Here is a 14,258-nt window from a genome sequence, read left to right on the forward strand (position 1 = left end):
GTCCCACAGATTTTGAACTGTTGTATTTTCATTATCATTTGTTTCCATGATTTTTTTCAATTCTTCTTTAATTTCCCGGTTGACCCATCCATTCTTTAGAAGGATGCTGTTTAGTCTCCATGTATTTGGGTTCTTGTAACTTCCTTTTGTGGTTGAGTTCTAGCTTTAGAGCATTTTGGTCTGAAAATATGCAGGGAATGATCCCAATCTTTTGATACCGGTTGAGTCCTGATTTAGGACCGAGGATGTGATCTATTCTGGAGAATGTTCCATGTGCACTAGAGAAGAATGTGTATTCTGTTGCTTTGGGATGAAATATTCTGAATATATCTGTGATGTCCATCTGGTCCAGTGTGTCATTTAAGGCCTTTATTTCCTTGCTGATCTTTTGCTTGGATGATCTGTCCATTTCAGTGAGGGGAGTGTTAAAGTCCCCGACTATTATTGTATTATTGTTGATGTGTTTCTTTGATTTTGTTATTAATTGGTTTATATAGTTGGCTGCTCCCACGTTGGGGGCATAGATATTTAAAATTGTTAAATCTTCTTGTTGGACAGACCCTTTGAGTATGATATAGTGTCCTTCCTCATCTCTTATTATAGTCTTTGGCTTAAAATCTAATTGATCTGATATAAGGATTGCCACTCCTGCTTTCTTCGGATGTCCATTAGCATGGTAAATTCTTTTCCACCCCCTCACTTTAAATCTGTAGGTGTCTTCGGGCTTAAAATGAGTTTCTTGGAGGTAACATATAGATGGGTTTTGTTTTTTTATCCATTCTGATACCCTGTGTCTTTTGACAGGGGCATTTAGCCCATTCACATTCAGGGTAACTATTGAGAGATATGAATTTAGTGCCATTGTATTGCCTGTAAGGTGACTGTTACTGTATTTGGTCTATTCCTTTCTGATCTACCACTTGTAGGCTCTCTCTTTGCTTAGAGGACCCCTTTCAATATTTCCTGTAGAGCTGGTTTGGTATTTGCAAATTCTTTCAGTTGTTGTTTGTCCTGGAAGCTTTTAATCTCTCCTTCTATTTTCAATGATAGCCTAGCTGGATATAGTATTCTGGGCTGCATGTTTTTCTCGTTTAGTGCTCTGAAAATATCATGCCAGCTTTTTCTGGCCTGCCATGTCTCTGTGGATAAGTCAGCTGCCAATCTAATATTTTTACCATTGTATGTTACAGACTTCTTTTCCCGGGCTGCTTTCAGGATTTTCTCTTTGTCACTGCGACTTGTAAATTGTACTATTAGATAACGGGGTGTGAGCCTATTCTTACTGATTTTGAGGGGCGTTCTCTGAACCTTCTGAATTTTGATGCTCGTTCCCTTTGCCATATTGGGGAAATTCTCCCCAATAATTCTCTCCAGTATACCTTCTGCTCCCCTCTCTCTTTCTTCTTCTTCTGGAATCCCAATTATTCTAATATTGTTTCGTCTTACGGTGTCACTTATCTCTCGAATTCTCTCCTCGTGGTCCAGTAGCTGTTTGTTCCTCTTTTGCTCATCTTCTTTATTCTCTGTCATTTGGTCTTCTATATCACTAATTCTTTCTTCTGCCTCATTTATCCTAGCAGTGAGAGCCTCCATTTTTGATTGCACCTCATTAATAGCTTTTTTAATTTCAACTTGGTTAGATTTTAGTTCTTTTATCTCTCCAGAAAAGGCTTTTATATCTCTCGAGAGGGTTTCTCTAATATCTTCCATACCTTTTTCGAGCCCGGCTAGAACCTTGAGAATTGTCATTCTGAACTCTAGATCTGACATATTACCAATGTCTGTATTGATTAGTTCCCTAGCCTTCGGTACTGCCTCTTGTTCTTTTTTTTGTGTTGAGTTTTTCCGTCTTGTCATTTTGTCCAGATAAGAGTATATGAAGGGGCAAGTAAAATACTAAAAGGGTGGCAACAACCCCAGGAAAATATGCTTTAACCAAATTAGAAGAGATCCAAAATCGTGAGGGGGGAGGAATGGGATAAAAAGAGGTTCAAAAAGGAAGAAAGAAAAAAAAAAAAGAAATGAAAAAAAAAAAAGAAAAGAAAAGAATTAAAAAAAGAAAACACCTTTCAGAAAGTGGTTGTTTTTCTGTTTCCAGAATTGCTGTTCTTCTTCTCTTTGATCTGCCGATGGATTTTCAGGTGTTTGCAATCTTTAGATAAGCTATCTAGCTGATCTCCGGCTAGCTGAAGCAGTCTCTGCCTGCTACTTCTCCGCCATCTTGACTCCTTTCTCCGTAAGAGACTCTTAATCAGGAAATAAACTGATGGTTGCTGGAAGGGAGGAAGGTGGGGGGATAGGGTAACTGAGTGATGGACATTAAGGAGGGCATGTGATATAATGAATACTTGGTATTATATAAGATTGATGAATCATGGAACACTATCTCTGAAACTAATAAGACACCATATGTTAATTAGTTGAACTTAAATTGAAAAATAAAAATAAAAATGCATAAAACATAAAAGAAATGTATATGAAATTAAAGAAAAAAAAAAGAAAATCAAAAAGTCTTTCCACAGACTTCCATACCGATCTACCTACTATCAGTAGCAGCCTGATATCTTGTGCTTTCTTGCCTGCAACCAAAAATAAACTTTAACGCTACTATCTAAAGCTTATTCCTCTACCTTGTGCACCGGACCCCATTTTTCAGTGTCTACTAAAGCACATCACTTCATCCATCCCAGAGTCAATTGTTTTACTCCCTTCTGGAACACACTCATTAATATGTGGCCGTTCTCCTCATTAAAGCAACAGCAACAACAGCAGCAACAACAATTTCTAAAAAACAACAAAACATCTTCCTTTAATCCCTCTTCTCTCACCAGTCTGTTCCTTTGTCCCGCCTTACAACAAAATTCTACAGAAACATTGTCTCTGGTTATTGACTTCATATTCTTTTTCCACTCTACCTTACATTTATCCCCATCAGGATTTCATCTTTGCCATCACCACTAAAATTGCTCTTGTCAAGGCCTTAAGGTCACCTTACCAAATCCTCTGCTCGCTTCTAGTCTTACGTTACTTGACCTATGATCATTATTTTTTAACAGTCAATTAACCACTGGCTTCCAGGACACCAAACTCACTTGGTTTTCTTTTTACCTTTTTGGTGGCTCCTCCTGAGGCTTCTTTGCCAGTTCCTTCACTGTTCCCTACATCCTACTGGTGGAGTCCCCAGAGGCTTAGTTTATGATTCTCTGTTTCATTGCCACTCATTTTCTTGGATCTCACCTAGTCTCATAGTTCTAAATATTCTTCATATGCCAGTAACTCCTAAATTTATATCTCCAGCATGGGCGAGTCTCTTACATCTTACTTCCATCCACTAGAATATTGCTTGGGCTGTATCTTGAAAATGTATTCAGTATACTTAGAATCTGATCACTTACCATCAACTCTAGTACACTTAGCCTAATGTATAGCCACAATTCATTTCTCACTGAATTATTACAGTGGTCTCATAACTGGTCTTTAAGATTCAATTCCCCTATTCATTTTATCAGCACAACGGACAGTGGACAAAATGAGAATAGACTCTATGAGGTACTAGTATGAAAGTAGAGAAAACTGAAGAGAAGTTAGACAGCAGTAGTGGTGGTGAGAAGTGGTCAGATTCAACCTTTTGAAGGTTGATCTGGTAGGATTTGCTGCTGAGAGAAACAGAGGAGTCAAGAATGCCTTCAAGGTTTTTGCCTTGAGCAGTTGAGAGCATGGAGTTTGACGAATAAATAGGGGTTCTACATTACCAATAACTCTTAAATTTCATAGTTTTTTAAAGAAGCAACAATACAACCTGTATTGTAGGCCTTTAGCCACTGGTCCTATTTTGATTTTTTTTCAGTAAAAGAAAAAGGCTCTATTTATAAAAATGGTCATTATAACATTGTTTACAGTGGTACAGAAATAACATGGAAAATATGTACAACATAATGTTAAGTGAAAACATGAAATGATATATTCACTAATAGGAACTGGAGAGTATTATGCTGAGTGAAATAAGTCAGTCATAGAAAAACAATTATGTGGTTTCACTCATATGTGGAATTTACGAAACAAAACAGAAGATCATAGGGGAAGGGGAAAAATGAAATAAGATGAAATCGGGGAGGTTCGGTGGGGAGATGGGGTAATTGGGTGATGGGCATTAAGGAGGGCACATGATAAAATGAGCACTGAGTATTATGTGCAACTGATGAATTAGTGAACTCTACATCCGAAATCAATGATTCACTATATGTTAACTAATTGAATTTAAATTAAAAAGTTAGTAAAAAGAATACTGTAAAATTTTAATGGAAGTGGATAAGCGAAAATCATTGCAAAAATAAATCCATTAATTAGGCCATGAGAAAATGAGTTATTCATTTTTAAGTTGAAATACTGTTTTTTGTTTGCCTATTTCTTTTTTTTTTTTTTCTTTTCTAAAGATTTTATTTACTTACTTGACGAATAGAGATCACAAGTAGGCAGAGAGGCAGGCAGAGAGAAAGAGAGGAGGAAGCAGGCTCCCTGCTGAGCAGAGAGCTGGATGCAGGGCTCCGGATCCCAGGACCCTGGGATCATGACCCAAACCAAAGGCAGAGGTTTAACCCACTGAGCCACCCAGGCACACCTGCTTATTTGTTTCTTTGTTTCTTTCTTTTCTTTTCTTTTTTTTTTTTTAAGTTTTTATTTATTGATTTGACAGACAGATCACAAGGAGGCAGAGAGGCAGGCAGAGAGAGAGGGGAGGAAGCAGGCTCCCTGCTGAGCAGAGAGCCCATGTGGGGCTCAATCCCAGGACACTGAGATTACGACCTGAGCTGAAGGCAGAGGCTTTAACTCACTGAGCCACCCAGGTGCCCCTGCGTATTTGTTTCTTATTTGATAGTGTTGTTCCTAAAACCAAATTTTCTTGTTTTAGTCTTTATGACATGTGTTTTTGCATTCTTATTCACTAGTTGTTCAAGCCATAATCTGGGATTTTGTAACATTTTATCTCTAATCCATCAGCAAATCCTGTTGGCTCTACGTTCTAAAACACACAATATTTAAATAATTTCTCATTGCCTTCACTGCTGCTACTGTGATTCAAGTCACTGCTATCTCTCGCTTGAATTATCATACTACCTTTTCAATTCATCTCCCTCCTTCTGACTCTCAATAGTCTATTCTTAATATAGTAGTACCTTAAAAATAATATCTGGGGCACCTGAGTGGCTTAGTCAGTTAGGCATCTGCCTTCAGCTCAGGTCATGATCCCAGGGTCCTGGGATTGAACTCCCTGCTTAGTGGGGAGTCTGCTTCTCCCTCTTCCTCTCCCCCTGTTCATACTCTCTCTATCTCAAATAGATAAATAAATAAATAAATAAATAAATAAAGTCTTCAAAAAAGAATAACATTAAACCATGTCAGTCGTCTGCTCAGAATCCTGCAATAACTTTCCATGTTACTGAAGATAAAAGCCGAAGTCTACAATAATTTATAAGACCCTACCTGATGCAGTCTCTGAAGATTTGAACTCCTACTCTCTCTTTCTCTCTCTCTCTCTCTCTTTTTTTTTTTTTTTGGTTCTTGGCCCATTTTCCTTCAGACTGTTATTTATTATTATTATCATTTTTTACTTTTTGACCCTCTTCATCCATTTTTCTCACCCTCAGCAGTCACCAATCTGTTTTTTATATCTTGGATCTTGTTTTTTTTTAATTGTTTTCTTTTGTTTTTTAACAATCCATGTGTAAGAGAGATTATATGGAATTTGTTTTTATGTCTGACTTGTTTTTCACTTAGCATAATGCCCTTGAGGTCTATCTATGTTGTCACAAATGACAAAATTTTATCCTTTTTTATGGCTATAATATTCATTCTATATATACACACTCTAATTTAAGTATTCATCTATTGGACACACAGGTAGTTTCTGTATCTTGACTGTTGTAAATACTGCTGCAATGAACATGGAAGTGCATACATCTTTTTGAGTCACTGTTTTCATTTTCTTTGATAAATACCCGGAAGTGGAGTTGCTGGCTCATATGGTACTTCTATTTTTAATTTTTTGAAGAAACTTCATAGTGTTTTCCAGAGTGGCTGCACCAATTTACATTCCTATCAGCGTTGCACAAGGTTTCCCTTTTCTCCCATCCTTGCCAATACTTGTTATTTCTTATCTTTTTTGATAGTAGTCATTCTAACAGGTATGAGATGATACAGAATTGTGTTTTTGATTTGCATTCGCCTGATGATTAATAGTACTGAACATCTTTTTATGTACTCATTGGCTATTTGTATCTCTTCTTTGGAAAATATGTGTATTTCAATCTTCTCCCCATTTTTTAATTGGATATTTTTTGTTGTTGGTTGTATGTTGGTTGTTTATATATTTTGGATATTAGTCCCTTATGAGATATATAATTTGCAGACATTTTCTCCTATTCATTATGTTGCTTTTGATGGTTTCCTTTGCTGTGCAGAACCTTTTTTTAGAGGTAGTGTCACATATTTATTTTTGCTTTTTTTAAAAAAAAATATTTTATTTATTTATTTGACAGAGAGAGAGCACAGGTAGGCAGAGTGGCAGAGGAAGAGGGAGAAGCAGGCTCTCCACTGAGCAGAGAGCCTAATGTGGGGCTTGATCTCAGGCCCCTGGGATCATGACCTGAGGTGAAGACAGCGGCTTAACTGACTGAGCCACCCAAGCATCCCTATATATTTTTGCTTTTGTTGCTTCTGGTTTTGGTGGCATATTAAAATCATTGTCAAGGGGCTCCTGGGTGGCTCAGCGGGTTAAGCCGGCTTCGGCTCAGGTCATGAACTCGGAGTCCTGGGATGGAGCCCCTCATCGGGCTTTCTGCTCAGCAGGGAGCCTGTTTCCTCCTCTCTCTCTGCCTCCCTCTCTGCTTGCTTGTGATCTCTCTCAATAAATCTCTCTCAAATAAATAAATAAAATCTTAAAAAAAAATCATTGTCAAGACCTATGTTAAGAAGATTACCATTGATATTTTCTTCTAGGAATTTTGTAGTTTTAAGTCTTACATTTAAATCTTTAGTCCACTTTGTCTTAATTCTTGTATGTGGTGTCAGATAGTGGTCAAGTTCTATTCTTTAGCATATGGCTATCCAGTTTCTCCAACACCATCTATTGATGACATTGTCTTTTCTCTATTGTATGTTATTGATTTATTTATCATAAATTAATTGACTATATATGCATGGATTTATTTCTGGGTTGTCTATTCTGTTCCATTGATTTATGTGCAATTTTTATGTCAATATCATACTTTTTTTTTTTTAAGATTTCATTTATTTATTTGAGAGAGAGCAAAAAAAGCACAAGTAGGGGGAAGGGCAGAGGGAAAGGAGAATCAGGTTCCCCATTGAGGAGGCAGCCTGATGTGGGGCTCAATCCTAGGACCCTGGGATCATGAACTGAGCCAAAGGCAGATGCTTAATTGACTGAGCTACCCAAGCACCCCAATACCATATTGTTCTAATTACCATAGTCTTGTAATATAGTTTGAAGTCAGGGAGTGTGATGCCAGGAGCTTTTTTCTTCTTAAGATTGCTTTGGCTATTTGGATTTTCTTGAAGTTCCACATAAATTTTAGGATTATTTGTTCTATTTCTTTGTTGAAAATACCATTGTATTTCAGTAGGAATTGCATAGATTTCTAAGTAGTATGGACATTTTATCAAAATTGATTCTTCCAATCCAGGCGTATGGACTTTTTTTTTTTTAGATTTATTTATTTATTTGAGAGAGAGTGAGAGAGAGTGCACAAGTGTGGGGCTTGGGGCAGAAGGGGAGGGAGAGAGAGATTCTTAAACATATTCCATGCTGAGTGGGGACCCCCATGTGGGGCGTGATTGCATGACTGTGAGACCATGACCTGAGGTGAAACCAAGAGTCAGACACTTAACTAACTACACCACCGAGGCACCCCAGACTACAATTTTATGTATTTGTGTTTTAAATTTCTTTCATTAATGTCTTGCAGTTTTCAGTATACAGGTCTTTCATATTCTTAGTTCATTTTTTCCTAGGAATTTTACTCTTTTTGATGTAATTTTAAATGAGATTATTTTCTTTATTTCTCTATTTATAATAGTACATTATTAATGTATAGAAATAGAGAAGATTTTTGTGTACTGATTTTGTATCCTAAAACTATTAAATTCATTTATTAGTTCTAACAGTTTCTGATGCAGTCTTATTGTTTTCTATAAAATCATGTCATCTGCAAATAGTGACACTTTTATATCTCCTTTTCCTATTTCTTTTTCTTATCTAATTGCTCTGGGTAGGACTTCTAATCCTATGTTGAATAAAAGTGGACATCACCATCTTTTTCTTTATTTTAGAATAAAGACTTTCAGCTTTTCACTGTTGAGTGTGATATTAGCTTCAGGCTTATCATATGTGGCTTTTATTAGGTTGCAGTATGTTCCCTCCATATTTATTGCAAGTTTTTATCATAAATAGAATTGAGTTTTGCCAAATGCTTTTTTCTGCATCTATTGACATCATCATATGATTTTTATTCTTCATTTTTAAAATGTGTATCACATTGACTGATTGGTGGATGTTGAACTATCCGTGAATCCTTGGAGTAAATCCCACTTGATAATGCTGTGTGAACCTTTCAGTATATTGCTGAATTCAGTTTGCTAATATTTTGTTGAGGATTGTTGCATCTATTATTTATCAGGGATATTTGGATGTAATTTTATTTTCTTTTTGTAACCTTGTTTGGTTTTGGTATGCTGACTTCTGAAAATGAATTTTGGAAGAGTTTCCTCCTCTTCTTTTTTTTGGGAAGAATTTAGGAAGGATTATTATTAATTCTTCTTTGTTCGGTAGAATTCATCAGTGAAGCCATCTGTCTTGGATTTTTGTTTTTCGGAAAGTTTTTGATCACTAAGTCAATCTTACTAGAATGATTCTGTTCAAGTTTTCTATTTCAACGTGACTCAGTCTTGGTAGGTTGTATGTTTCTAGGAATTTATCCATTTCTTCTACGTTGTTCAGTTTGTTAGCATATATTTATATTTGTTTATAATCCTTTCTATTCCCTGCCCCCGTGAGTCATGCCAGTTTCATTTATCTTTCTAAATAACCCATTCTCAGTTTTACTGATATTTTTATTGTCTTTTTAATCTCTATTTTGTTTATTTTTGCTCTAGTCTTTATTATTTCCTTTATTCTCTAACTTTGGGCTTCATTTCTTCTTTTTCTGCTTCCTTGAGCTGTAAAATTGAGTTTCTTGAGATTTTTCTTGTTTCTTGAGGTAGGCATAATTGCTATGAACTTGCCCCTTAGAACTGCTTTTGCTGCATCCCACAAATTTTAGGTATATTAAATTTTCACTCTCATTTTTCTCAAGGTATTTTAAAATTTATCTTGGTTTCTTTGACCCATTGCTTGTTCAGTGGGATATTGTTTAATATCCACATATTTGTGAATTTTCCAGTTTTTTCATGTAATTCATTTCCAGTTTCAAAGATTTTATTTAGGGGTGCCTGAGTGGCTCAGTGGGTTAAAGCCTCTGCCTTTGGCTCAGGTCATGATCTCAGGGTCCTGAGATGGAGCCCCACATTGGGCTCTCTGCTCAGTGGAGAGCTGGCTTCCCTCTTTCCCTCTGCCTGCCTCTCTGCCAACTTGTGATCTCTGTCTGTCAAATAAATAAATAAACTCTTTTAAAAAAAGTTTATTTATTTGACAGAGAGAGACACAGCAAGAGAGGGAATACACGCAGGGGCAGAATGAGAGGGAGAAGTAGGCTTTTGCTGGGCAGGGAGCCCAATGTGGGGTTTGATCCCAGGACACTGGGATCATGACTTTAGCGGAAGGCAGACGCCTAAGGACTGAACCACCCAGGCACCACTAATTTCTAATTTCATACTATTGAGTTTGAAAAGTTTGATAATGATTTCTTTTTAAAATTTTATTTGAGAAAGATAGAGCAGGGTAGGAAAGGCAGAGGGTAGGGGGAGAGGGACTCCTCTGGCAGGCTCCCTGCTGAGTACAGAACCCATCACCTCAACCCAAGACACTGAGATCATTATCTGAGGTGAAATTAGGAGAGATGCTTAACCAACTAGCCACTCAGTAGACCCTTGATATGATTTCAGTACTCTTAAATTTATTAAGACTTGTTTGTGGCCTATGATTTATCCTGGAATTTTACATGTGCACTTGAGAAGAATGTGCATTCTGCCATCCATTTAGATGGACTGTTCTGTACATATTTATTAAGTCCAACTGGTCTAATGTGTCATTGAAGGCTGATTTTTTAAGTTCATTTTCTATTTGCATGACTACTTCATTGATGTAAATGGGGTATTAATATCCCCTAATATTATTATATTACTGTCTATTTTTCCCTTTAGGTCTGTTAATATTTGCTTTATATATTAGGTACTCCTGTGGTGGGTGCATAAATATTTATAAATGTTGTATCCTTTTTTTGGATTGACCTCTTTATCACAATGTAACACCATTTTTTGGTCTTTTGTTAGTCTTTATTTTAAAGTTTATTTTGTCTGATACAAGTATTGCTACTCTAGCTTTCTTTTGGTTTCCATTTGCCTAGCATATCTTTCTTTTTTTACTATTTCACTTTATATCTGTGTGTATCCATACATCTAAGGTGAGTCTCTTGTAGGCAGGACATAGATGGGTCTTTTTTGTTTGTTTGTTTGTTTTGTTTTTAATCCATTCAGTTACTCTATGTCTCTTGGAGAACTTAGTACGTTTACATTTAAAATAATTATTTTAATCTCACAAAACAAACTGAGGGTTGCTGTGAGGAGGGGGATTGGGAGAAGGTGGTGGGGTTATGGACATTGGGGAGGGTATGTGCTATAGTGAGTGCTGTAAAGTGTGTAAACCTGGCGATTCACAGACCTGTACCCCTGGGGCTAATAATACATTATATGTTTATAAAAAAATTAAAAAAATTAAAAAAAAATAAAGTAATTATCAATAGGCATATACTCATTGCCATTTTATTGGTTGTTTTTACTGGCTGTTTTTGTACTTCCTCTCTGTTCATGTCTTTTCTTTTTTTTTCCCTTTGTGTTTTGGATACTTTTTATAGTGGTATACTTATACTCCTTTCTCTTTATCTTTTGGGTGTTTGCTATAAGTTTTTGCTTTGTGGTTACCATGAATTTTAGCTTTTGCTTGTCTTTCATTTTTCCTTCAATTTTAAATGACAACTTTGCCAGATAGAGTATTCTTGGTTGGGAGTTCTATTTTTTTGAATATACATTTGTACCACTCTTTTCTGGCCTGCAAAGTTTCTGCTGAAAATTTTGCTGGCAGTTTTATGGGGATTCACTTGTACATAACAGTTGTTTTCTTTTTTCTGCTTTGGCATTCTTTCTTCATCTTTAACTTTTGACACTTTAGTTATGTCTCTTGTCCTCATCTTGTTTGCAAACTTTCTGGGCTTCTTGATCTGAATGTTGTTTCTTTCCTCAGGTTAGGAAGTTTTCAGTCATTATTCAAGGTTTTGGCCCCTTTCTCTTTCTCTCTTCTCCTTCTGGGACCGGTATAATGTGAACGTTAACCTATTTGATGTCCCATAAACCCCTTATGCTATTTCATTTCTTTTATTTCTTCTTTTTTTTCCTATTTGCTGCTCTGATTGGTGAATTACACCCAATCAATTAAGACATGTTTGTTGCCTAACATACAATTTATATCTTTGAGTTGACTAATCTTTTTTTCTGCTTCAACTAGTCTCCTAATGAACCCTTCTAATGTATTTTTTTCAGTTCAGTTGTATTCTTTAGCTCTGTGACTCCTGTTTGGTACTTTATTATATTTTTCATCTCTTTGTTGAAGGTTTCACCTTCCATGTTTATCCATTCTTCTTCCCAGTTTGGTAAGTATCATTATACTGAACTCTATCAGCTATATTACTTATCTCTCTTTCATTAAGTTTTATTTCCTGAAGTTTTATCTTATTCTTTCATTTGGGGCATATTCTTCTGTTTCTGCACTTTGCTTGACTTTCTGTCTTGGTTTTGATACAGCAGATGAAATAATCACCTCTCCAAGTTCTTGAATAATGTGAGATTTTATGCTCAACCCTTTCCCAGTTCTTTGTCATATCCCAAACCTTTGTGCTTGTCCAAGCAGAGTATCATATTTTTAATAGCTCCAGTATTTGAAGATATGCCAAGACCTGTCAGTATTCTTAAGAGGAGGATCTCAGCACTCAGCCTGCTTGCCAGGGCATTAGGTGTTGTCCTCTGATCTGTAGTCATAAAAATTGGAGCTCCAAATGAGTATATAGACTTCTTTCTGGGAGATACTGGCAAGCTGGAACAAGGTAGAGAGAATGTCAAAATGGTGTCCACAAACTATGTTCCTTGAGGAAATCCCTGTAATCTACTAGATGTGTATGAAACCTGAAGTCAGCCTTTACACTAAAGCTCCAGGACAAGCAATGAGACCTCTTTCACAGAAAGACTGGGGTTGTACCTCATTCTGCTGTCTGCATAGTGCCTGGGTTGGCTGTCAAAAACTACCTCTAATTGCTGACATCTTGTGGACCCACAGGACCCACAGTATAAGGCCTCTTGGCCACTAGGGCCAGGTGATCAAGGGACTTCTCCTGGACAGCAGCTGCCAAAACTGGGGCATCAGATGTAAAATCCAAGGGCACTAGCTATGATGTAAATCTCACATAGATACTGGTGCTCTGGGTGTGGCAGAGGGAGAGGGAAAAGATAGTGCCCTCCCTCCAAAGTCTCTGGAAGGATTACAGTCAGCACCTAGATGTGTGTTTAATTAGAAAATATGCTATAGCCATGATAATTAGCTAATAGACCTCCTTTACAGAAAGAAAGTGCTCCTGGGTGTTAGCTGTTTAAGATCTCTATCCATTGGTTACAGTCCTATGGGACCCATGAACAAAAGCCCCACTGGTCACCAGAGTCAGGCTACATAGAGGTGTTGCCTGGCAGCAATCACAAAAATTGGGGCACCAGACAGGGGTATGCACTTTTCCTGCATGACACCAATTATTACAGTCCCATGAGACCAAGAATGCAAGCTTCCTTGGCCTCCAGAGCTAGTAGTCAAGAGCTGTCCCTTAGGCATCATCCATAAAAATTGGGTGACAAGATGCATGTAAATGTTCCATGCTGGGAGATACTGGTGCTCTAGAGAATGGCAAAGGGAGAGTGTGAAGATGGTGCCTCCAGTCCCTGGAGAGTGTTCTCGTGGGCTCCTGGCTGTGTGTGTTAAGTTAGATGCCTGACTCTCAGGCTGACGCTTTAATATGAGTGTTGAGTGTCTTTCACTTTAATATATATATATATATATATATATATATATATATATATATATAATTTATTTATTTATTTTTATTTCTTTTCAGCATAACAGAATTCATTGTGTCCTTCACTGAATCTGGGCACCTTTGGCTGTCTCTGAGCTTGGTCTGTGGTAAGTGAATCTGAGTACTGGGCTTTGTAAGAGCAGTTTCCCAGGTCTCTACAATCTTATGGGTCTTGTTGGTTTTCAAAGTTAGATGTTTTGGGGGCTTGTGTCTCAGGTGCATGTCCTAAACGTCTCTGTGTCCTAAAAGCCTGATGTGCCATTCGTTATTTGGGGAGAAGCTCCACAGGTAAAGTTTTCTCCCAGTTGTGGATCACTGTACTGGGGATAGAGTTTATAGTGAGCTTGTGTTCCTGGCTCCCAATGTGGTTTTCTTATTTGTTCAATGTGTAGTCACCAGTTAGCAGACCTTTAGTTTTTTTTGAGAGGAAATTATTCCATACATAGCTCTAAACTCCGTGTGTCTATGGGAGAAGGGGAGTTCAAGATCTTCCTGAATTGCCATCCTGATTTGGAACTCTTATTTTGAAATATTTTTTTATTTATAAAAGGTAAATACATTAAGAATATAACTTAGTGTCATCTCTTTAATTTAGGTAATAGCTGTATCTTTTTGTATATTTTTTTCTATAAGGCATTTACTTTTGTCAAGTGATAAAAAGTTTAACAACTCATTATTTAAATTTACAAAGATTTTTAAATAACTATAAGTAAGTTCTCACGAATCGCTTCTCAGCCTTTTGGCTAAGATCAAGTGTAGTATAAATAAGTTCTCACAGACTTAATCTCTAAGAGTTCTGTTTTACCCCAACAACCCTGTACTAGAATGCAGAGTCAAGGGATTTGATTCCAAGGTCCAGGTCTGTCAGTTTCTCACTGCGTGATTTTGATTGAGGTAGGTAACTTGAATCAGGTTTTA

The 14,258-nt window shown here is 36.9% G+C and overlaps 1 long non-coding RNA gene across 1 annotated transcript in view; it reads left to right on the forward strand.

The window, feature by feature from the left end:
- The window catches only part of LOC309849037, a 117,207-nt gene that overhangs the window by 16,330 nt on the left and 86,619 nt on the right, over positions 1-14,258 (forward strand). Inside the window, exon 2 of the long non-coding RNA XR_014303444.1 lies at positions 13,380-13,447. This is a non-coding gene — a long non-coding RNA (uncharacterized lncRNA). The remainder of the gene's footprint in view (positions 1-13,379; positions 13,448-14,258) is intronic.

The sequence above is a fragment of the Mustela nivalis genome (assembly GCF_964662115.1).
Source record: "Mustela nivalis genome assembly, chromosome: 15".
Taxonomy (NCBI): Eukaryota; Metazoa; Chordata; class Mammalia; order Carnivora; family Mustelidae; genus Mustela; species Mustela nivalis.